At 45.1% G+C, this 25,601-nt stretch overlaps 5 non-coding genes across 5 annotated transcripts; 2 read left to right on the top strand and 3 right to left on the bottom strand.

The window, feature by feature from the left end:
- Nucleotides 1-335: 335 nt before the first annotated feature.
- Trnaa-agc (transfer RNA alanine (anticodon AGC)) lies at nucleotides 336-408 on the bottom strand. The gene has a single exon. It is a non-coding gene; the product is annotated as a tRNA-Ala (tRNA).
- A 16,166-nt stretch (nucleotides 409-16,574) lies between these two features.
- Trnaa-agc (transfer RNA alanine (anticodon AGC)) lies at nucleotides 16,575-16,647 on the bottom strand. The gene has a single exon. It is a non-coding gene; the product is annotated as a tRNA-Ala (tRNA).
- A 182-nt stretch (nucleotides 16,648-16,829) lies between these two features.
- Nucleotides 16,830-16,902, top strand: Trnaa-agc (transfer RNA alanine (anticodon AGC)). Its single transcript has one exon. It is a non-coding gene; the product is annotated as a tRNA-Ala (tRNA).
- Nucleotides 16,903-21,396: 4,494 nt separating this feature from the next.
- Nucleotides 21,397-21,469, bottom strand: Trnaa-agc (transfer RNA alanine (anticodon AGC)). Its single transcript has one exon. It is a non-coding gene; the product is annotated as a tRNA-Ala (tRNA).
- A 182-nt stretch (nucleotides 21,470-21,651) lies between these two features.
- Trnaa-agc (transfer RNA alanine (anticodon AGC)) lies at nucleotides 21,652-21,724 on the top strand. The gene has a single exon. It is a non-coding gene; the product is annotated as a tRNA-Ala (tRNA).
- Nucleotides 21,725-25,601: the final 3,877 nt, after the last annotated feature.

The raw sequence follows: 25,601 nt of genomic DNA, 5'->3' as shown, positions 1-25,601 counted from the left end.
GAAACTGTTGGACTAATTTCTAACAAACTAGTTAACCGCAAAGTTGGTATTATTCTTTACCTGAACGTTTCTTCTGGCCCGTTGCGAAACTAATCGTATTCTCTCTCTCTCGCTCGCTCTCTCTCTCTCTCTCTCTCTCTCTCTCTCTCTCTCTATATATATATATATATATATATATATATATATATATATATATATATATATATATATATATATATATATAATATATATACAAGCAAGAGAGAGAGAGGTCGTAGGGGGCAGCGCCCCCCCCCCCTCTCCAGGTGAATTGAACACTTTTCCGCTATGCTTTGTAGATTCCAAAATAAAAATTGTGGAGGTGCTGGGCATCGATCCCAGTACCTCTCGCATGCTAAGCGAGCGCTCTACCATCTGAGCTACACCCCCGGACGAGGAACGCCGAACGGTATACGAGGTTTTAAAGAGTAAATCTCCTCCCTTCTACTGCGCTGTTGCTTTTGACCCAGATTAATCCCAGTTCGGTACGCAGTGGACATTGCGCAACGGAGTTTTTGTCTCTACCGGTTGTTACGTGTTGTCCGTACTTGATGTCGAACACCGCCAATCTGCGCTTTTTCTGCATTATTTTATGGGAATTATTGAAGAAAGTGTCGGTGTTTGCGAGACTGGTTGCTTCATTGTATGCGATTTTTTGTACTGGGGAATGTCATGGAGGGGGATATGTGTGTATGCTCCAAACACGGAAGTAAATAGCCGCCTTTTTTGAAAGTTTAGAAGTGTATGTAAACTGTGAAATGCATGTATATTTTTTGGCCATTTTAACTGCATGCGTTCGAGTGTAGATAGAGCAGGAAAGCCGCCGACGCGTGATTTCAGTGCGATGGTTTTAAATAACCTGGTGCATGAGTATGGCCTGGAAGACGTTGCGTGTGTTCTGTCCAATGTGAATGTACCACAGTGCACACATGTTCGACTTGAAAGCCAGGCAAGAATGGAGGCTTGTGCCTCTGTGCGAAGCCTACGACCTGAGATCAGCTTCCTTCAGTGATCACAGCATATTTACGTTTACAACAGGTCAGAAGCAAAAAAAAAAACGAAAAAAAAACGCTTTAACTGGGATTCGTGGAAATTCAATATCAGACTCCTAAGAAATAAACCATTTCCTACTGGTGCAAAATACAGTTTAAACTCTATTTTACGAAACCCGATTTTACAAATTTCCCGATTTAACGAACAATTTCGGATTCCCCCCGTAGTTGCCCATAGGCTTAATGCTTTTATGAACTCGAAATAACGAAACAAACTTCACCGCTAAGCCTGATTTAACGAAGCATTCCGGGAAAAAAAAGGTTCCAAATTTATGGCGTCTAGAATGTATGACAGTGTGCTGTTAGCTTGCGTTGCCGGCTCCACAAGCCCGCAACACGACCAGGAAGATTCATCGCCCAGTTGTTGGGAAGGGCTTCGTCGGCGTGACGAGGTGGTCGCAGATCAGAACTTTGACGACTTCATGAACGCCGACGCAGACGCGCACACTGACACAACAGAGGTTATCGACGACGAGGAAATAGTGCAGCTGGTTTCCGGCGCACAAGAGGAGTCTGAAGATGCGAATGATCCGGATACTGTCGAAGCTCCTGTGCCCACACCAAGCCAGATAATGGACGCCATCGACCTTCTGAGGTGGTTTGCCGGGGCACACGAGGGTGTCGAGGACGCTTTGACTTCACTGGCCAGCTACGAGAAGTGTGTGCTCGCGCTGCTCACGGAGGGCGCCTAGGCGAAAATCACAAGCTTTTTCTCGAGGCAATAATTTGTCGTTCTCTCGATTTTACGAAGTTCCCAATTTAACGAAATAATTTGCGGGTACCGGCGACTTCGTTGAATCGAGGTTCAACTGTAGATTAGACCAGGCAATCGGAACAGAAAGCGGGTGAGTTATCGCTGTCTGGGAGCAGATGAAAAGCAACGTTAAGGTTAGTGCAATAGAAACATCGTCCATCATACCTCGTAAAAAAAAAGGAAGAGGAAAAGAATTACAAAACGAGCTGCACTTGTTGCTAGTCGCTGAGTCTAAACCACGACCGGCTTTATCGGTCGTGGACTCAACAACGGGGATCTTTCACAAAACGAATAAGAGAGGTTAAAAATAAGTTGGGGGTCATCGACATTGGGAAATACAGGGGTGCCATAGTGTGCGAACGCGCAGAGCGAGTCTGGTTGGGCGAAGCGCCAACCAAACATTCCCTTAGTGACGAAAAGGGTTTCGCGCAAAATAATGAGATTAAAGGTATGCAATACAATAACGTGGTTTCTAGTGACTCCGAAGACGTGGAGCGCGCGTGTTTTAACACTATAAGGAACTGCTGGAAAGTACAAAGCAAGGAAGTAGAGACTTTGTAGAAACTTTTTCTTGTCGTTAATGCCAAAGTTAAGTGAGGATGCCAAGGCAAGCATGGAGTCTTCGATCCGTTTGCAGGAGATAATGAAAACCATCAACGATTTAACCACAGGGAAGTCGCCGGGGCCAGATGGGTTCGGGGTCGATTTTTACAAGTTCTTGAAAGAAGACATAACAGTAATTTTGTAGAGTGTAATAATTTGGAAGCATATGAATCCAAGAGAACGCCGGCTACATGTCGGGAAAGACATGTTATTTTCATTCCTAAAACCGACGATCCTAACAAGCTGTTGGCTGTAGAATGGTGTTGGCCAGTAAGCTTAACGAATGTTGATTACAAATTTTTCATGAATGTTTTGGCTAGAAGATTGCAAGGAGTCATAAAAACAATATTTGGAACTAACCAATGGAGGCAGGATTTTCCGGCATCAAAAAATCGCGTTTTAGGCGCCAGAAATAGGCTGGCAGAAGAACGTTTTGGGCTTCCAAACTCGTAAATATAGGAAACATAAATTTTTACATGAATGTAAATAGTTTTACAAGAATACGTACATGTTCATTATCTGCGATTGGAAAACCAAAAATGTTATTTTTTATGATGGCAAGAAGGTGCCAACAGTTTATTCATATTTATTCATATTACCTGCAGCGCCAATAAGGAATTACAGCAGGGGGGTATATGCAAATACATGAATACGATTCATCACATGGAAAAAAAAAAGAAAACTGACATGAGAATAAGTGGTACAAATCTGCACAATAGCGCGTCAAATGTACAAGCAGTGCCACAATGAAAAATTTACATGTGCGACAAAAACGTGTGGAACAGAGCATCAGATGAACAATTAACAATAATACTTGGTAGTTTATTCCATTCCCCAATGGAATGGGGAAAGAAAGAACCCTTGTACACATCAGTACGGCAATCAATTTCACGAATTTTTCACTCATGGTCGCGTCGCTTAGATACAAAGTGCGGGGGTAGTAAGAAAATTTTAGGATCAATACCAGTCTTATTGAAATAAATACGATATAGTAGTTCAAGTTTGTGATGCAACCGACGTTTACTTAATGTTTCCCAGCCCAACTCTGCTTTAAGTGATGTAATGCTAGTGCGAAAACTATAATTTTTAGTTACAAATCGGGCGGCGCGGTTCTGGACGCGTTCTAGTAGTGCACATAAATTTTCAAATTGTGGGTCCCACACGGCGCAGGCGTACTCCGCAATGGATCTTACGTTGGTGAAACATAAAAGTTCATTAACTTTTGGAGGAGCATCACTGAAGTTGCGTTTTAGAAAGTTGAGCATGCGGGAGGCAGAAAAGGACACGTGTTCAATCTGACGTTTCCAGGTTAAGTTAGATGTAAAATAGACGCCAAGATATTTATAATCTAGCACTGTATCAAGATACGTACTTCCCAGAGTGTATTTTGATAAAACAGGGCTGCGACTGCGTGTGAAGGAAACGTGCTTACATTTCGCGATATTCAAAGTCATTTTCCATTTTGCACACCACGTTTGGATGTGGTCGAGATCGTTTTGAAGATAGTCCGTGTCAATTGGGCTTTTGATACTGCGATAAACGACGCAATCGTCTGCGTAAAGGCGTACTTTGAAGGACAAATTACTTACAATATCATTAATATATACAAGGAAAAGCAGGGGCCCTAAAACAGACCCCTGCAGAACACCAGAGCTAACACTCACGCGTGTTTCCGTCTCCAAAACGCCGTAACACCAAAACTTCCGGTGACGTCACACAAAAATAAAAAACAAAAACAAATACGCAGAAGCCGTTTATGCATTAAGTAGTAATAAGGATACTTATAAAAAGTAAAAATATTGCTGCGCGTGTAAGCATTTGCATCGAAACGTTTCACGCATTAACGAAAGTGGGGCGGATGCGCCACGAGCGCCTACTAGTGGCACTAGTGGTAGAAAGCACCCGTAAAAAAAAAAAAAAAAAAAAAAAAAGAAGAAACAAAGGCGTTTTTTGATGTGTGCGATTCGTCCCACGAAGTTTGTGTAGGAACTGTACGAATGTAGTACATCATAAGGCTCTAAAGTCGTCTGCGCCGTGTGTGTCTTGCCAAGTCGTCATTTGTGCGTGAGGAAGTCGTGGTGGGCTGTTTTTTACTCGTATCGTCGTCACCTATCTCCTGCCGAGAACGTCCTGGCTTTATTTGTTGCTGGTGTGATGTGTGTCTGTGTAAAATCTCCGTGATGGAATTTGAGTGGCTTTGTTTTACGACAGCAGTGGTGACAAGCTACAAGGGTTCTTTTTCTGGCTGTGAACATGGGCTCACCCGACGTTAAACGTGAGGCCTACGTAGCTGGTGTTACAACTCACATTCTAGTTCACTCTAATGACAACGGAAGGTATCCTTTACGGAGTGGTTTCGCAGGTTGCTCTGGGTGGTAGTACAATCGGAGCAACGATGCGTTTTTATCCTGTACACAATCGTCTGAGACTGCGTATCTTACAAACAAAGCACTATGAACGAGCGCGAATATTGTTCAGGTAATCAAATGCGCTGGCGTTATATAGAGTGTTTCATGACTGCTATGGACTATGGTTGTTCGTAAGCATAATTAGTTATGTCGGCTGTACAGATGCACTGCACTGCACATCGTGTGTGTGTGCGTGCGTGCGTGTGTGTGTGTGTGTGTGTGTGTGTGTGTGTGTGTGTGTGTGTGTGTGTGTGTGTGTGTGTGTGTGTACGCATATTACAGAGGTGGTGCCACATGTTGGCATCTACGGATAATATGGTGGCACCTGGTGCTTCTGCGAGCCACTACATCTTTCCCTCCCGGGGAACAAACAATCATTAGACTAGACAGTCCTGTGTGCACAAATCACCAATACGGTCACTGTTTGTGTGCAGAAATCACCACTACAGTCACTGTCTGTATAAGCCCTGACAGCTGTCGAATCACTGCATGTAATCTTGGAAGTGCACTGGAGGTCTGCGATTTCTCCTGGGCCGGTCAGGTGGTGGCCCTGGCATTGAGTCCATTTCCCTCTACCGGTACACTGCACTCCTCAGTGCCAGAGCCTGGAGCCAGACTTTGTGGCTGCGAACCTTGCGGCTGTGGTGGGCTCGGTGGCACATGTGGTGGTACAGCGCGTGAAGACTCAAGTTTATCTGCGGATGAACTTGCAGATTGTGTTTGTGGCGGACCCCCAGGTGCAGTGATCCAAGTCTTCGATGGTGCAGCTGTACTTTGGTAGTCCATCAACAGGGGCATGTTGTACGTGCAAGAGTTGTCCTTAGTTTCTTGCCCTGGTGATGCCTCTTTTGGTACCGCTGATAGCTGTGAAGCGTTCCAAGTTAGACCGTCTTCCAGATAGAAGGACCAGCGGCCAATTTTTTTGAGGATTTTTAATAGTGGTCCATAACTTGGAGCCAGGAACTGGCCCAGGAACTGGTTTCTTCACTCGTATGTAGGTGCCAACTAGGAACTTGGGGACTCTTGCAGCTCGCTGTTGCTCAGCGTATGCCTTACTTTTTCGTTCACACTCTGGGACTCTTTTTCCTAGCGGGCTCATCTCCCGTGAAGGATTTGTGCTGAAGTCAGATGTCAGCTGACCAATGACGTCCAAAGAAGTTCTCATGTGTCGGCCATGTAGAAGAACGGCCGGGGAGAGACCGGTGGTGCTGCGAGGGGTGGCTCTGTATACTCCCAAGTACTCGGTCACAGTTTCCTTCACTGGACGCTGCTCGAGCAGAGCCAGTTGAATGTATGACTTCAGTATACGATCAAATCTCAACGAGACCACTTGCCTGTGGGTTGTACACGGCAGAAAAGATGTGGTTGATTCACGGTCTTCAAGGAAGGACTCAAATTCCCTTGATGTGAAGTCGACCATGAACAGACACGTATATAGGGTAACCCTCACGTACGAAGAGTGCTAGAAGCAACTTCGTCACCGTGTGAGTGGTAGCGTCAGTGCAAAAAGCCACTTCTGGCCATTTTGAAAAATAATCAACTACTTAAATGGCAAATCGGTAGTCCCCAGGTGCACGCTGAAAAGGAGCAACAACGTCAATAGCTATCTTGTCCCAAGGTTTGTCAGGAAGAGGAATTGGCTGAAGTGGTGTGGGTGAGATCTTGGCACTTTTTTCCGCGTGCTGACAAACGGAACTGCAGATAGCTGTTTCATCATGTTTGACTAACCCTGGCCATCATACTTCTCTTGTAGGCATTGTTTGGTTTTCACGATACGAGGGTGGGATTTGTGAGCCAGCTGGACAAAAGTTGCTGTGAGCTTGACAGGAACTACGATGCGCTTAGTACGGAAGAGCATGCCATCAACTGCTGTCAACTCCTTTTGGACTTCATAGCATGGAGTCAGTTTAGGTGCCTGATTCTTGCGGGGCGGCCACGATGTCTGCACGTAACAGGAAACTTCTCGTAGAGTGTTATCCTCCACTGTCACTTGTCTCAGTTCATCTTGACGTACAGACGTCACCAGAGACACTATTTCTTCAGACTCGCGTGGTTTCGTGGTGGGCGGTGACAACTTGTTTGAGTGCTGTGGATGCATTTCGGGGCGTAGCATTTTGGGGCCTTGTGTCAACGTTTAACTTGGTTTGTGTCAATGTTTGGCCACAGTAAGGCAGTGTAATTCTGTGCCCACAATCTGGAGGCCAAAAGCTTGTACGGCATCAATACCCAGAAGTGATGTTCCACTTGGGTAATGTGGAAAGTCACTACAGCTGTTTCCAATTTGTGCACAGTGAGGGCAGGGAACTGTCCACGCACAGGAATTTGTCGACGTGAAAAATCCAGTAATGTTAGTTGCGATTTCTTCAGCTCGGCGTGGTCTCTGAACAGGTTTTGAAAGCTTTGTTCTCCCATTATCGATACAGCTGAGTCAGTGTCCACTAAAAATTTTATGATGTGCCGGGGTGATGCCAGAGAAACAGGTTGAACCCCGACATCAAAGTAGACACCCGTACGCTTAATTATCAGTGTGAACAGTAAGAATGTTCATGATACTCTCAGCGTCTTCCTCTGGAACAATTTCGGCGACTCTTCCACACCCGCGACGCAAACTTCTACAGTACTGTTGAAAGTGACCTCGAGGCGGCCACACGTGAAGCAGGTTCAACCGCGGGCTACGGAGGTTGACAGTTGTCAGTTTTGTGTGCCGCAATTTCCACACGCGGCTGTGTTTCTGGAGTACGGGATGACAGCGCCACTACATAGGACACTACAGTAGTATTCTTTACAAGTTATGAAAAAGGAACCAAAGACATTGCTGGATTTGGACCCCGTCATTGCAGAAAGCTGAAAGTATGTGGCCCCGCGGCATTACTTCACGTGTTTTTGATAAATTGATTTTAAAAATCCACTTACACGCAGTGTTTCATTATGCCTGCTGCGCTGCTGGTTCGTTGTTCCCGTTGCTAATGAAAGTGGCTTCAAAGGGGCCGACTAAGGGTGTACTGATCTCAAATTGCCGTTATTTTGTTGGCAGTGTTGGATTCTGTCTGAAGTGTCGTCAGCTATTAAAGTTATTTTGGAATTGTGCAGTGCATTTCTGAGAAATGAACCCAGCAGTTTATCTTTCCTTTATTTTTCTTCAGAGTTTGTAAAATGACCTTCGTGAGCAATAAAAATGTGCTTTTGAAATTGTGCTTCATAGTGATGGCTGGAGTTTCATGATTACATTTTGGTGCTTGTGCAGTTTAACAGTAGAGTATAAATTTTTCCAAAGGAGTTTACAAAGTGTATTGGCAAACAGTCAGGTGTCCAGCGTCCCCTTACAACGATAGAGCCATTATTCTACCAAGTGGGACAATTTTTTCAGAGACTTCCCATAAATATTTAGTTTGTTTAGATTCAACACCTCTTCCATACACTTGGAAGTTATTATTGTTCTAGCAACTATGACGAGTTGGAGGGGCTTTAGAGTGATGTGTCACTGATTTTCAAGCATGCACAGTTGCATCTGATTATGCAGCTGCTGTAAGAATAGAAAATGATGCGGCATATCAGAATAGTTCAGGACCTTAGCGCTTCATGTTGCTGCATTTCAATAATATTCTGGCTGTACAGCTGCAGTAAGAATAGGAACCGGTTGCCCAGCAGGTTGCAATGGTTTGATGTCAGTCCTTCGAGGTGCTAATGTTGCTCCTTTGCAGAGGTGGGCTGTTGCTTCTGACTAGAAGGCTATGGCAAGAATTGCAGACTTATGTAGTACGCTGGAATGGATTCATGTGAGGCCCTCGGGCTGTAAAGCCGCTGCTTCTCAAGCACACCTCGTTTACAGCCATGAAGCCGCGGTGAGAGAACATGCCAGTGCTTGAGACTGTGAAGTTGGTGCTTCTCATGAACACAACAATGTAATTTTTGTATAGGACCCACACCTCCACCATCACCTTTGCGTGCACAGCCTGGACAGCTTTCATGGTGCGGAAAACACTACTCGAACACTGCGCCATGAAATAATTTTCTTTATGTTGTGCGACGGCTTATGAAGATACAGCATCACTTTCACCTTGTTTTCATGGGGATTGTGCATTTTCGTTTTGCCTTTTAAACTTAATACAGAGGCAGTCTGCAACTGCCTTAAGCACTGGTGTCAGAAAACCCTCTGCAGAAAAGCCTATGAGTCTGGCGGTCAGTGTGTTCCTGGATTACGTGGACACAACTTTTCTGCAGTGCACTGCAGAAACGGAATGTGGCTATGCCTCATCAGCGATGGCTCAGAGGTACTGAGCCATCCCCTCATATGGGGCCATCCCCTCATATGGGGGAAGTACTGGGTTCGAATCTGCGCACCGCCGGGCACCCACTGGTTTCTTTAATGGGTACAGGTGTCCCTGGTCGAGTGCGGACTTTTGAAAGGATAACTCACGCCTAGAAAGCTGCCTTTACCCTTGCGAGGGGCTTCCGACCTTTGTCAATCTGGTGGGGCCCCAGCCTTCTACAACACCGCATTGCCGAAGGGAGGAAGAGTCTGGCGGCATGTCCTACCACAGGCGGTTACTGAGTAGAGTGTGCAACGTTGCTGTGGAAGTCACCATGTGCATTCATGTGCCTTGGTGGTGCCGGGCACCTATTGAGAAAATAGGTACAAGCCTGGTGCTCGGCCCTTGTTACCACTAGAAGATGCTCCTGGCGTGTGACTACACTTGAAAAGTTGACCCAGCTTGTACAGGAATCACCTCTATAAAATTAGGTGGCTAGAAAGTGCAATTTTTTTTTTGGTTTGTGTCCCCACACGATTGATCAAATCAATATAAGAAAAAGGGACTGCTAGCACACATCTTCACCTCAAAAATTGCAATTAATGGGACAAAAAGTCTACGCAAATTGTAGCAAAAACTGGAAAGCGGCAATAAAGTACATAAGTAGTTTACTGAAACACTGGCACTGTCGCCAATTACTGAAATTTTAGAAATTGGAGCTGAGCTGGTGGTAGATAGCGGCATTGGAGTTGTAGAGAATAAGTGAAAAAAGTTTTGTCAGTGGCACCTGCATGATTTCGGTGACACAGGTTTTGGGAAATACATTCTCAGATGTAGGCTATAATTTATATTTTAAGCACCTGCAATGCAGCCTACTAGGGAATGGTGCTATGAGATGCCCCGTACCCTACACTGTACCAACAAAGTGACGTGACTCTGTTCTCTGAACCACTGTTAGATGGTACGGTCAATAAACAAAACCGTTCGCAAATGACAGTCAACAGGTGCAGTTTAATTTTAACGCTCTCTTTATCTGCTTTTGCTGCTAACCTTCCAATTTTGACACATACGCGTTCTGGGGAAATAGAAATTTCGAGAAATGTGAGCACGGCCCCTGCAAAAATGGTCCCAACTCAGCGATTATATCACCGTTTGTTAGCTGGCTGAGAAAGGAATCGTGCAATGTACTTTCCGCCCTTGCATTTCAGAAATAAAATACACAGAACTACAACTTTTTCGGAGGCTGTGTTTTTGTTCGTGAACTTGACTAAAAATAGTTACTACAGGTGCAGGATGCGCTCTTTATCAAGCGAAGATAAGGTGACGGGGATTTCGAGAAAGCCCTTCCTTATATCGTTCCGTCTACTCGGAACGCCAAGCAGCTTTCCCGGCTCACAACTCGCATAGAAGGCAGTCTGTGTGCATTTTTACCATACCGCTACCGCTCACTGTTAATTAGTAAATACCCTTAATAATTACATTGATAATTACAGGTTCGGCGACGGGCCTCGGGGCAAGAAACCGCACTGAAATGGTCCATGTGAAAAGCTTGGCATACTGCTGAACAACAAAGCGATCACAACCATCACAACCATTGTCACTCGAGAATGTAAACACAAGCAGCGCGCCATCGCCTCCTGTACGATGATTGCACTCGCCCACTGTTTATTATTATATTATTATTATTTTTTTTATAACTGCTGCTACCACTAGTAGGCGCTCGTGGCGCATCCGCCCCACTTTCGTTAATGCGTGAAACGTTTCGATGCAAATGCTTACACATGCAGCAATATTTTTACTTTTTATGAGTATCCTTATTACTACTTAATGCATAAACGGCTTCTGCGTATTTGTTTTTTGTTTTTTATTTTTGTGTGACGTCACCGGAAGTTTTGGTGTTACGGCGTTTTGGAGACGGAAACACGCAACACTCACAGCACCTGATTTACAGCCGTTTATCAGGACACATTGGGTACGATTATGCAAATAACCTGTTATCCACTGGACAACATCATGATGTAGGCCAAGAAAAGACAACTTATGGAGCAGCAACGAGTGCGGGACAGAATCAAATGCTTTTTTAAAATCCAAAAATACACAGTCTGTCTGTTCTTTCACGTCAAATGATGAGAAGAGATCATGGCTAAATTTTGTTAATTGCGTTGTGCAGGAAAAACCTGCCCGAAAGCCGTGTTGGTACTTCGTGAAATATCTATTAGATTCCAGGTGTTTTATTATGGCGCTATATATTATATGCTCTAGGATTTTACTACAGACACTTGTGAGGGATATGGGCCTATAGTTTTCAGGATTTCTTTTCGGGCCACTTTTGTGAATGGGCGCAACGTTAGCGATTTTCCAATCATCAGGCAGGTCACCAGAAGCGATCGACTTGGAAAACAGAGTAACGAGAAAGTGGGCAATAGTCTCACGGCAGGCATGAAGGACGTAATTGGGTATGCCGTCAGGTTCACCTGAAGAATTAACTTTAACATTCTGGAGCATACGAGTACACCATTATAGGTCACAATGATGGGATCCATTTGTTCATTTATTTGTTCTGAGACACTCGGAGCGTTTTCGCAATACGCTGGAGAGAAAACAGACTGAAAGTAATGATTGAAACAATTAGCCTTTTCATGGTCCTCAGAAACAGTTGTGCCGTTAACGTGAAGACAGGGTATTCCTGTATGTTCCTTGCCCTGGGATTTCAAAAATTTCCACATTTCTTCGGGATTTTCCTTTAACTTAGTTCCCAAGGAGCAGAGATATTTGTCTTTAGCAATTTTGTTCCGGATTTTTATGTCTTTGCCGAGGAGCCTTACGGCATCCATTACGCTCTGGTCTTTCTTTTTTCTATACGTTTGCAAAAGACGGCGCTTTTTGTTGATAAGTAGACGTACGTCACGGGACACCCACGGCTTGTCGGCACGCCTTTTGCGGGATATTAGTTTGCTAGGAACACATTTTGCTATTAATTGCTGTAGTTTGTTCTTGAAAGCTTCCCATAGAGTGTTGCAATTAGGGCATCGGCTCATTTCGTTAAACTCTGATAAAACTGAGGATGCAAGTTCCCTGGATAAGGAGACATAATCTCCTTTATTATAAAAGAAAACTTTACGTGGGTTATTGTGCACAGTTTTGAATCTGATTGGTGGTAAATAGGCAAGGACGCAGTCATGATCACTAATTCCAGGGACGTCTACAGTATTTCGGACAAGTGAGGGCCTATTTGCGAAGAGCAAATCTAAAACGGAAGCGCGGTCTTTTCCTTTCCTGGTAGGTTCGGTTACAAATTGGAAAAGATCGTTTGCTTGTATCAACTCGTAGAAACTGGCAGACAGCACACACGAGTCGGTGGGAATGCATTTTTGATCCAACCACTGAACTTCCGGCATGTTAAAATCACCTCCAAGTATGTAATCGTGGTTCAATGTTGACAGAAAGTCTGATAAAGACCTGAAGGCTTCCGGATCAGCGCATGCTGGTGAACGATAATATGACCCGATAGTGATGACTCGTCCGCTGTTTAAGTAAACGTTACACCATACCGATTCTGCGCAACTCAACGATACGGTTAGTGAAGTAGATTGTAAGCTGGCATCGACAAGCAGAAAAACACCTCCCCCTTGGGTATTTCTGTCACTACGATATACGACAAAGCCATGCGGAAAAACTTCAGCGTCCCGGACCGAACTATGAAGCCAAGACTCTGTGCCAATGATAATGGGGGGCTTGGCTGTTGAAGTGAGCGTAGCAAATTCATCAACTTTGTTTTTTATGCTACGGCAGTTTACTACGAGGATAGTAAAATCTGGAATATGTAATGCTGTCTGAACAGAGTTACGACCGCATGCACCATGTTGCGGAGACAACTGCGTCCCGCTTAGCTAACTTTTTGTTTCGACTACTTGGTCGAGCCCAGAATCGTAGACGAATGTTTTTTTGTTGATAACTAGCTTGTCATGCCTCAGTTTGTACGGTAAATCTAACGTACGGGCATGTTGTAGAAGTTTCAAATGTGCTAGTCTTACAGCAGGGGTAAGATCATGTCGCATTGCAAAATCAGTCTCTTTGAACGTAGTCGTTCAATTGAACACAATTGAACACTTTATGGCACAATTGAACGTAGTCGTTCAATTGTGCCATAAAGCTGCTGGACTAATGACGATCTATTGGCCTAATTTAACATGCGCACTGCTCATATTCATGTTCAATGGCCACTGCCGCTTACTCCGGTGTCGCTCACGGTGAAACAGGCACTAAAAAGGATACTTGAAAGCTGAGAATACTGACTATGAAAGCGGTACTTCATGTCAGCCTGACGCAATTAAATTGCGACACAACAATACCAGACAGAAATAATAAACGCTAGAGAGACGATTATTTATTAATAAACTAACTTGTTCTTAAGTGACGACCGTCACTTAGGTGAAATTCTGGTAATTTTATCAAGTACAATGATATCCGAATTGTACAGCCTAAACGCCCAAACGCAGCCAAATACACTTCCACACATTTGAAGCGCATTTTGTAGCGTGAGCTACACTGGCCGAGGTTGAGCAGTTTCACGTGGCTCCCGGAATGCCGTGCTGCGCATGCGCGAGCAGCAGTGACGTCGCACGGCGCACAGAACGTTGCTCGCTGCCCTACGTCTCTCACCCACCCCACGCGCCCAGCGTCTTCCCCGACCTCCGTTCCGCACGTGGCGGCCCGGTCAACTTGATGATCATGCGAGGGGTGGCCCGGTGTGCAACCGATGGCTCGTACATCGCAGCAACACCGGCGTGTGCCTGTGGAACCAGCTTAGCTCTTGGGCGATTGGTGACGCTGCGCCGGAGCCGCTTGATATATACACATGTGTCACATAATACGTATACCATGTTTGTGTCATTGAAGCAGCAGTAAGCATGATAATCAAGCTATCCGACACAACCAGGAATGCTAAGAATATCGAGCTGAACCTTAGCTCACGCTACGCATATCCTGGCATAGCCGAGCTTACCAATGCTAATTTTCTTCAAAAGGTGTTTAGTAGCCGAAGAGATTTTTGATAGAAAAGCGTATTTTAGACCCCGTCGGCACGGTAAATTTTAGGGTGTAAGCAAATGCAGCAGCACGGCGGTGTTCCGCCATTGGCTCTTCAATATATTAGTGATTTGGTAACAAAGGCGTAGTCTTTTGTCTAGTGATGCGTTCGAAATAGAGTTGAATTAGAGTATGACTCTATAAATGAGGATGCTACTGCACATGTTTGAAGAAACTTGTTTGGAGAGAACGCAGAGTGTAGTCAAAGAATCACTCTGAAAATTGTGGAAACAGCAGCAAACTACCATCATCTGCAGATTTTCAAATCGTCCCCCTTTTCCCTGAGATTGAGCGCCCCATTTCAATGCTGCTAGCTATTCTTTTACGGGAGTTGACTGAACTGGAGGACTAGGTTGAACCCCATAGAGATTAGAACATTCAATTTCGCCCGTTAATATCAGTGCATTGTTCAAAACGCGGCCTGTAGCCGCACAGGTGGCAACGCGAGCCTAAATGGCCACTAGCAGCATTGGGAAAGTTGTTTTGTGCTCGTACAGCCTTTAACTTAGGCCACTTAGGCTGCGTAACAAACAGAGAAAAATGCGAAAATACATTATCAGAATCAGGCACCGCTCCGTCTAACGACGGCAATGGTTGAACGCGAAGCTTTCCACCACGACTAACAGCATCACGGCACGCAGAGCAACGTCATTCTTCCCGTGACGGATTCTTTAGTTGTCATCTAACTTTTCCAGACCGCTTCGCCCATGTCAAAATGGGGCAATCGGATAGACACCGGCTACATTACGCGAGGGACTAAAATTCTATTCCGGCTGCGGGAAGCGTTTTATCAGCGAATCTGTTGAGCAAATAGTTTGTGTATGGTGTCTGCAGTTAAAAATACCAAGGGCGAGCGCTTCTGCACGCCTTCCTCGAGCGCGCACGTTCGCCAAGCAAAGCATACCCAGTTAGGGAGATTGGCAAACATTGGCCGCAAAAAAATTCCAGCGTTCACCGTATCTTGGCAACACTTGCTCGGTACAAGAAAGACATATCATATCGTACGCCCCTGGTTCGTTTGTCGTTGTGTCGTCGTGCGCATGCTATTTGTACCGTAGGATAGCTGTGACTTGAATGTCGAAGCTGCTGTAAGCGATCATTGACTCCACATGGCCCAGCCGCGCATAGCTCACACGGCCGAGGAAGAGGCCGCTCAGCTTCGAGAGTCTCGGCGTGCGAACCACCCGCTAAAGACGATAAGTCGCGCTTGCAGAGTGGCGTACGAAAACGTCGACCAAAATGACGAGCTCACTCGGGACTTGCTCAGCATAAGTTCGTTGAAATGCCATACTTCCGAAGTTAACCACGACACCACAACGATTCTAAAACTCAACTTTGTGTCCATCCATGATCACCTACAACAGCTCGCCATTCAAGTATTGAACGTGAGTGCAAGCTTCCCTGAATTTTTTCTTTCACCTCACCCACGATCATTCATCATCATCGTCAAAGAAAGTTGGCTTTCCTGCAGGGCGTAGTGGCGTGCCACGGCATCAGTGAGAACACTAAAGTTTCGCTTTAAAAACAGTCATTGTAGCACGCCTTTCATGCAAGGAAACGTTGTATGCATCACAGGAACAGATACGTTTCGATGCGAAAGGATAGGTGGAATAAAGTAAGCGCTTACTTCGAACAGAACATGCCTGCATACGCGTCAGTGTAAAAGCTAATGGAATAGACAATTGTTCAGATTCCCTGCTGCAAGAACATGGCATTAAGTTTAATTTTCGTCAGTAAATTTATTCCCATAACTTGAAACCAATTTATATTGTTTAAATGTGGTTGGTGTCATACTAGCGTTGCCGCATTACGTAAAAATCTCCCCGTGGTCCACATAGATTGGTAGCCCACCTCTGTGATGCGCTTGATAGCTCAGGTGTAACTTCGGCGCGTTGAATCTAACAACAACAACAAAAAAGAGTTACCTAAATGTTTGGCTTAGCAGTTATCTAATTTCCTCACTGCCTAACGTGAAGCGTTAAAGTATGGGGTGACGGTCCGTGTCAAACAACCCCAAATAATCGCTTACTGTTTTGTTGCGGCAAAGATTTTCCGCCCTGACTCCTTGACTGAACTTAAAGGGTCCTCCGTATGTGCTCAGCTCATGAATGGGACTCAGTGCGTACTTTACGCTGTGCTTGAAAGAGAAGCATTTGGAAAGTTCTTCTTGACTTCTGCCATATTTTTTTGGCTTTTACGGGCTCCCGTGTAACAATTACGCCCCAGAACAGTATACCATCAGCTTATATAATATTTCGAGTGGAACCTTCGTTGAATACTTCAGACCTCAAATATCCAATGCCCCCTTTTCATTGAAAAAAAAAATCTAATAAAAAAGGGATTGTCACCCCACGCCCGATAAAACGAAAACGCTTCTTCTTGGATATTAAAATTAAAAATGTGGAGGTGCTGGGTATCGATCCCAGTACCTCTCGCATGCTAAGCGAGCGCTCTACCATCTGAGCTACACCCCCGGATGAAAGACAGGGAACGGCATACAAGTTTTAAAGAGTCTTTCTCTTCCTTGCTGCGCCTATCTTGCTTTTGACCCAGATCAAATCCACTCAGGCGCTCAGCCATTGTTACGCAACATAGCACGCAGTACCTCGCCCGTTTACTTTGTATTTACTGGCCGCATTCTACCTCGAACATTGTCGGGGGTGTAGCTCAGATGGTAGAGCGCTCGCTTAGCATGCGAGAGGTACTGGGATCGATACCCAGCACCTCCACGACGACTTTTTTGTTTGCCACGTTTATACTTTCAACTGAAAAGAGGGACCTTGGAAGCATCCGCTTTTTTAGAGTTTTAAAATATTGCACTAATGTTTTGGTGTTGTAGCTTCGATGCCTTGAACTTAGAAATTCAAGCTTGTGTGGTGTTGATTGTCAGGGATTTTCCTCGACGAAGCTTTTATTATTGGTTGATGGTTACAAAGCTTTAACCGCAGAGAAATATTCTTTTATACATGGCGTGCAACCAGGAAGATCAGCAAAATAAGTCAAACTAAATAGTAGTTTAGGAGAAATCTGTTCGTGGTACAGGATGCGAACTGCCAAGCAGCTTTCCTTTCACTTTCATGCGTGGCTGGAATACAGTCAACGCAACCGGGCTAGGACCATGGAAAGAAGGAATTACATAAAGGGTTCAAGAAAAAAGGAACAAGCGATTGGTTTGTTGGCATGCTTATCTTTATTGGTTGAAATGAAGTGAAAATTGCACGAAACTGTATTTAGAAGGCGAAACACAGCACAGTGAGACAAACGCCCTTTTCCTGCAACTAAAGAACTAATATAAAACTTCGTCTAATGATTCGTACCCCTAGCCTTTTCTTGACTTTTCCAGATGATGTTATGGCCCTCGATGCTGTTCATATGCCCACGTCAATGCGCCTTTTATATAAGTCACCTTAAACACTGTAGATGTGCAGGCACTTTGAATTGGGGAACTAGTAGATAATTAGTCCTGTGTGAAATGTACATGAGATATGCTCGGCGAGAACAATATTTTGTAATGAAATGTTAATTATCTTGCGAAACTTTTTTCTGGCCAGATGATCCCCTGCTGTTATTTTCTTGCCGGAAAGCATGGTGGCGTTCCACTTCCGCTTTTTCTAGAATAGGACTTACTTTCTCTGGTATCAGAGCTCGTACGTGTCGGTCAGAACGACAATAATGGAGACATATGGCTACCTGTGGTTACCTGTGACCATTCAAGCATGTATCGTTACCTGTAATGAACGTCAAGAAGTCAAAACAATCTTGTCCTTGACTTTTTACATGCGACTCATCTCATTCACTCGCCTTGTCCCTGCATCCATCCGGCGTTGTTGTCAGCGTTTTCGGCGTCCACCCCTCCCCCATTTTCCTCGCCGCGCCAGCTGCGCTCTCCGCCGCTCACCCCCTATCCTCTCCGATAGCGAACACTCTCTCGCGAGGGACATTGGATTGGAATCGATTGGATTGGCTTGGTTTGGCTTGGCTCGGCTTGGCTTGGATTGGATTGGATTGGAACTGTGCGATGCTTCGCATCACCTCAGGGTTCCCCTCAGGAAGATGGTGTAATTTTTTGATATTCCGTTCAGGTATTGCTTTATCTCTGTTTTGCCGTTATTGCAGTTATTCTGCTGGCATTATACCAATAATAAAATGGTGGCTTATCGCTTAAACCGTAAATGTAAAGAATCTTGACGCAGTATCTACACTGATGTACTTTAACGGGAAGATTATGTTTAAGGTTTTAAAAATGGGCTTGTTCTCACATCTTTTGAAGAGAAATTGCGCTGGGCATTCTTCAGGAAGACGGACACAGAAAAAAACGTACAGTTTGACGTGAACACCGCGCACGGACAACTGATCGCCGTGAGTGCCCTGTCTTCACACCAAAGTGTACGTTTTTTTCTGTGTCCGTCATTTATATCAATACTGATACCAATTTCCCTTCAAAAGATGTTACACCAAGAGCCCGACACCAAGCATTACTTTTCTTATGTTAATCCCAATAAAAAGATGCAGGATGCATAAAGACATGTAGTATTTATCTTTAACGTCTCTGAAGAGTTAGAGGGGGAAGAACTTGACACCAATAATATAATATTGAAGCCAGATTTTCTTGCCAACATGTAAAGCAGGAGAAAATATCGATCATGTCATGTTTTCTGATGACAAATTTAAACATACCTCCGCAATCATATATGCGCCATGTGCTTATTTCGAGCTGAAAAGATGGCGACGCATTCCTTCACCTTGCATACGATTGTAAGTTGTGGTCGGTGTTGACTGGGAAAGATACCCCCGCAGGTTTTTTTTGTTGCTGATTGTGTAAGCTGAGTTGGTTTGTTTGAATTCATTCACCCGCACTGTGGTTGGACACGGCATCGATCGTCTGTGTTTGCCGTGATGTACGTGGTATCTACAAGGCTTATAGAAGGTCGCCAGAACTCGCTTACATGTTCTCGAATTTTTTGTGAACTTTTTTCGGCAAAATGGTTTTTCACTATGGTACTTCGTTGTCAGATTATTATACCGCAAAAGAGAAGTAATTATGATGTTCTCTTGAAAGGGTACTTATTAGAGTTTCGCTACCAGTCAGGTTCCCACACAAATGGTTCAAATGTGGTACATGTGCTCCTCATCAACCACGTAATTTTACATCCAGCCTGCCAGAAGCCCAGGCAAAACTATGTACCGGATGAATCTTTCCCGAAAGAAACATCCTCATCTCCTCAGAGATTTTTCTGCTGACATTTTCTTCCAGCCTGCATACGATCTTTGCTAAAACATTACATAGCTTGTGAAGTAATCATGTCTCAATGCGTGAGAATAATTTGTCATTGTGTTGTGGGAGCATATATGTGTTGGTGGGTAATGGTGACGTAGCTCCCAATGGGAATTTGCCAATCGGCCGTGAGCGTCTGACGGCTGCTGGCATCGTCACTGGTCGATCCACGTGACGGGGTACGTCGTTGGGTTATTGCAGCCCATGGGAGCTTCGATGGGGGTTTTGAGGCTATGTGTATGCAGTTAATAGGAACTTTGCCTATTTTTTACTGATATGGGGAAGACGCTTTTTTTTTTTTGTAAAATGACCCAAGTTAAGCAGGGGTGATGGTTATGCATTTACAACGACCCAGCACAGTGGTCTAGTTGATACGGCGTTGTTCTACTGAGAACGTGAGCAGGGTTTCAATCCCAGTCGCACCTGCCGTTCTCCTGATGGAGGCGAAAATCTAAAACACGTGTTGGTAGAGATTTAGGTGCAGGTAAATATTTTAAGCAGTATAAATAACTCCGTACCCAACCATTACAGCGCGCGTCGTGGCCGAGATATAGCTTCAACTTATTAAAGATATGAACAAAAAATTGGACAAAGTTTATGGGTTGATCGAATTATGTAATTTTACCAAGTATGGAACTACCTAGTTTAAAACAAGAGTTGGGAAGATGGTTCACACCTCCAGAAATGATGATTTAACATTTTGTATCAGCAAACTTTTTTTGCTGCAGTTACGAGGGTCACCGTCAGTGCTCTGTACAAAAACGGAACTCCGTACGTACTTTAGCAAATGCTTGCAATTGTAATTATAATCCATTTTACAACTTCCGCGATGGTCGATTTTGCTTACAGAGACTCCCCTCGCAACTTCCTTCGAGGTGCACACACTTACGCTCAATAAGCGTCATTAGAGAGTTTTAGCTGACCGTTTCTACCCGCCGCGGTGGCTCAGTGGCTAAGGCGTTGCGCTGCTGAGCACGAGGTCGCGGGTTCGATTCCCAGCCGCGGCGGCCGCTTTTCTGATGGAGGCGAAAAGCAAAAACGCCCGTGTGTACGAGATTTCGGCGCACGTTAAAGATCCCCAGGTGGTCAAAATTAATCCGGAACCCTCCACTACGGCGCGCCTCATCGCCTGCGCTGCGTCGGCGCGTTAAAATCCTACAATCAAATCAGCTGACCGTTTCTGACGGTCCGCTCCGCTCCGCTAGCAAGCGGGAGCGCCATTGCGCATGCGTGGCGCGCTAGCGCGCTACAGGCGATACCAGAGCGGGGCCTCCTACCGGGGCCTCCTATCGGACCGTCGCGGCAGCTTACGCTTCCGTGCGGAATTTTAACATGGCTGCCCCCGCGATGCGAGCGCGCTACAGCAAACTCCGTTTCTTCAGTTGAAACACGAGCGACGAAGCCGCGTAAGCGCTTTCGAATAGGCAATGGTGCCACACACCTCAAAGATCATTAGAACGGAAGCGAAAAACGTCGACCGAGGTGCGGGGCTGCTTGTATGCAGCGCCTACAAAGACACCATTGGCTTGGCTATTCCAAAGTTTATCGGCTTCTTTATTGTTATTTAGAAAAGTTATACAACGTCAGCGACATCATTATACAAAAAAGGTTAAATGAGCCCAAGAAACGCGGTATTTTGCTTTGTTTGGGCGACCAAATACAAATTCTTACGTTTCCTTTAGGATGAAGTTTTGGTTTACACGCGTACGCGAAACTACCAGTCACGCAAATCATTCCCCACCGAGGAAGATACGGTTATCGCTTAGCTAAAAGCCTTTCTGCTGCTGACGCTCCGGTTGTGCTGAGCGGGACGTCGGGAGCATAGCGGAGCGTCAAAAACGGTCAGCTAAAAATCTCTATTATAAACCTAAATATGGGGTTTTGAGTGTACGCAACCGACTCCTCCGACCCACAGAAAAAGAATTTCTTCCGGTGCAAACAAAAAGTGTGGAGGTGCTGGGTATCGATCCCAGTACCTCTCGCATGCTAAGCGAGCGCTCTACCATCTGAGCTACACCCCCGGACGAAAAGTGACTTCGCTAGAAAGAAACCACTTTGAAGAATCTGCCTCCCTCCCGTTGCGTCGCCCTTGCTTTTGACCCAGATTAAATCCAGTTCGGCGCACGGCCGATATTGCGCAACGGAGCACGCAGAACCTCTAACGTCTGCTTCTTATTGTCGGCATTCGATCTCCTTCTCTATCGGGGGTGTAGCTCAGATGGTAGAGCGCTCGCTTAGCATGCGAGAGGTACTGGGATCGATACCCAGCACCTCCACGACAGATTTTTTTCTGGTCGCAATGAACTAAAGGTGGTGGTGTTATTTATGTTTTGAAAATACTTGATGGTGGTGGTGGTGTAATTTGGTCAAGGGGGGCTAGCCTTGCATGCCACGCCGGCAACTGCTCCACCTGAGTGGCACCCGATGCGCTTAATATATGCCTACTTCCCCATAAGTCACTAAAAACGCATTATATTACTTAGACACCCCCTTTTGTGATTACAGTAGAAAGGAATTTAAAACTAAGTTGGACACACGCATTTCGCCTGGAAGATAGCCAAAGGGCGACAGGCTTGTTTTGGCTTTCCTTTCGTTGGATATAAAAAGCCGACATTGCTTCAACATCGAATTTCTTTTCCCGGCATTTGCCACAACTTCATCTGCTCCCGTGACGGTTTTAAGAACCATCCATGTTGCCGAAGGTATTCCTGCAATATATGTTACGCTTCGCAGGACCACTGGACACTTCACTACAGGCTGCGAGGACCCGGTTGTATTTGGGAAAAAAATTGAGGTTTGCTTTTGTATTTCATGGTTGACTTGAAATTTGAATAAAACATTGGTTTATACCCGCATTTTTCTTGTCGCAATAGTTTCATTTTAATTGTTTTAACCTTTTAATTGTGGATAAACGCTAGCTGAATTTTGACACACCCACAGGATAAGCGCAAATTCAAATCGGGGATGTGCAGTAAGAAAATGCGTGAGTACTACTATGTTCACACACACGTTCGCTGGACCCTGAGAAGGCATCGACGATACTGTTTGCTGTGAGAAAAAGTTTGAATATAACTCGGCCATTGGATGTTTGTTGGTTGGTTTATTTATTTATTTATTTATTTATTTATTTATTTATACTGTGAATGAATAGAAACATAGGAGGTGTTACTTGCGTCTTCGCTCTCGCTACTGGCGTTCATCTGAGAATGTAAAGTTTTCCCGAACTGACACCACCCTCCCCACCCGCCCCCACATAGGCCGAGTCGCCATCCTTGTGTCAATAAAGTTTCATTCATTCATTTATTTATTTATTTATTTATTTATTTATTTATTTATTTATTTATTTATTTATTTATTTATTTATTCATATTTTTATTTATTTATTTATTTATTTACTTATTTATTTATTTATTTAATACTGCGGACCTGGCGTGGTCCAAGCAGCAAGGGCACGTTACGTGTACCACAAAGAGTAATGACTTACATCATACAAAAATAACACACTTTGTTTTACACAAACACTTCGTTGTATACATTACAGTACAGTTCGTTATGCATTGCAACAATACACCGGGTTCCACAACACTACATTACACTTTGTTCTACAACACAAGTAGTAACTTACGCGAACAAAAAAAAAACACACTTCATTCTACGTACTTTACAATAAATGAGGTTCGCATAATACAAATGCCGAGCCTAAGTCCGCTTCGTTCTCTTATTCAATCGATGGGGTCCTACGCATGAAATTGTGTCCCACGGTGTCCAAAGGACGCGTCTGCACTCTTCGGCGCGCCTTCAGCCCTATACTGCCAGCCATGCGGCTGTCATGTCCTGAATTATACGTTCTGAGTGGGGAAAAAAATTACACCATCTTCCCGTAGGGGAACCCTGAGTGGTAGGCAAAGCAGCGATGGTGTCGATTCAAGTGCCCATTAGTTTTGAGTTCGTCGTTTCCGTTAGGTGGAGGTACGTAGCTACCGTTATGTTTACAGTTTGGTTTCCATGGTAACTACCACACTTTTCACTTACCAGAACTACGAAATGGGAAATTGCGTTGAGCCCATGGCTGTTTCGCATACTACTCAGGGTTCCCCTACGGGAAGATGGTGTAATTTTATTAGATGCGACGGGTCTATGCCCCTCCCTTGTCGTTGTTGCGCCGTCCAAACCCCCACTGCGCATGCTCGGATTGCTGAACACCCGGTGGTGTCTTACCCTTTAATGGCTCCTAGAGCGACAGTGTTACCGGTGTCTTCCTGGGCCCGCCCGAGATGAGCCGAGCATGCGCAGTGGTGGTTGGGGCGGCGCCACAACAAGAGAGGGACATAGCCCCGACCATGAGATGCTGGAGCGACAGTGTTGCCGGTGTCTTCCTGGGCTGGCACGAGACGAGCACGCTTCCCCTTAAAGGTCTCCTGGAGCGGCAGTGTTGCCGGTGTCTTCCTGTGCCGGCGGATGGATGGACGACGGACGACGGAGCCGAGAGAGAGAGATGCTTTGCATCTAAAAAGCAACGACTGTTCTTCCGTGATGTGGTATACAACCTTGCGCAAGGTCAGTGAATTTATTATTTCGTCAAGAAAAGAAGATAGCGCGAATACAACGCACAGATTGACGCTGCAGACGAAAGAATATTTCAGTCGGCCCTCTTCAGGCTTCGGATGAGTCATCCCAAGGCACCTTCTGCTCTGAATAACTCTGTCTTCGCTGATGGCGACATCACCCTTCCGTATTATGCACCACACACGCTCAGCTTCGGGCCGAAGTGTGCTTTGCAGCCAAATGCTTCTGCTACAATGCTCCAGTCGTTTCTGGGACGGTTATCAAACCCAGTGTAGGGCAATGAGGAGGAAAACTGTGCGTCAGAAGTTGTTGATGTACTTTTGCGTTGTGGGATTCCATAAGTGCGTTTACCTGTAAGGAAGGATGCATCATATTTAAATGGGCCCATCTCCCCGCGTGGGGGACTCGAGTAAATGCGTCGCATAGGGGGTGGGTGTATTGCGTTAACGTTTAGTGTTTGGGGAGTTGGTGGTAGTGAATGCGTTGTATCAGCAGCTTTCTGACGTAGTTTGAATGAGTCAAGGATATAAGGCGCGTTCGTAGCCTCCCATTCTGTGTCGGCTTTGTGGCGCAGTGGGTAGAGCACCATGTACATTGCGTTCCGCCCGCAGGGTCGAGGTATCGAAACCAGGCGCCGGATAGTATCTTTTTTTATATTGTGTAGGGGGAGGGGTGCGGACTACGACTACGGACGTCAACGCAGGTGACATCGTGAGTTACTGAAATGCTCTGCATTTAAAAGAGAACAATTCGTGTGTAGTATATTCCAACCACCACGGTGGTTTGGGGTGTTCCCTTGTAACAGGTTTCTTGTCCGGGTGCGTCCTTGACAAAGGTAAAAACGGGAAGCAAAATATATATGCGAAAATCTTAAACTGGACAGGTCGGCGAAGCAAACTGAGTAGCGCCAGCTCTTGCCTTCTGCGTCCTTCGTCTTCTTTTGGGCGCTTAACGGTGTTGTTAATGGAGTACCAACTAACTCGTACCCATACGTTGCTAAATACGATGCACAAGATTGTTTCTTAACCAAATACTCTAGTTTGCTATGCATAAATGTCCATCCAGTCATCCTTCTTTCCAGGCCTCGTCGGGCTGAATTACGTTTTCTCTAACGGTTCTTAATAGGGCGCGAAGTTTTTGCCCTATAAGCCAACACTACGACCCCGCATTGGCTGCAGGTAGCTTTTTGACTCACTGCCGAACCCCCCTTCCTTTAGCCCAGACTAATTCTACGACGTGCTCCTTTATATCTAAGGAAGTAAGCGCAGACAAGAAATCGAAAAAAATACTTCTGGAGCTAGAAATCGTGGGATTTGACAAAAAATGCTTGAATTGAGAGGGTTCTAACCCTGCAGGCCTCAAGCATCAGAACCAGTGACTCTACCCGCAGTCCATGGAGGTATAACAATGGGAATTTTATAGCTGTTGCTAAAGAGAACAGCGAAGTGCGGAAAGCAAACCGGCAGATGGCGCTAGGCGAGAATGGGAAGTGAACATTTTCTACGAATGTTGAACAATGGTAATGTATACTCGCTTGAAAGATAAGTAACCTTAAAGACAGCATCACGTGCAAGTTGATTCAAACTC

The sequence above is a fragment of the Haemaphysalis longicornis genome, unplaced genomic scaffold, assembly GCF_048455015.1.
Source record: "Haemaphysalis longicornis isolate Haplotype H1 unplaced genomic scaffold, Haemaphysalis longicornis Haplotype H1 scaffold_5, whole genome shotgun sequence".
Taxonomy (NCBI): domain Eukaryota; kingdom Metazoa; phylum Arthropoda; class Arachnida; order Ixodida; family Ixodidae; genus Haemaphysalis; species Haemaphysalis longicornis.
This window is presented reverse-complemented; position numbering and strand designations above follow the sequence as displayed.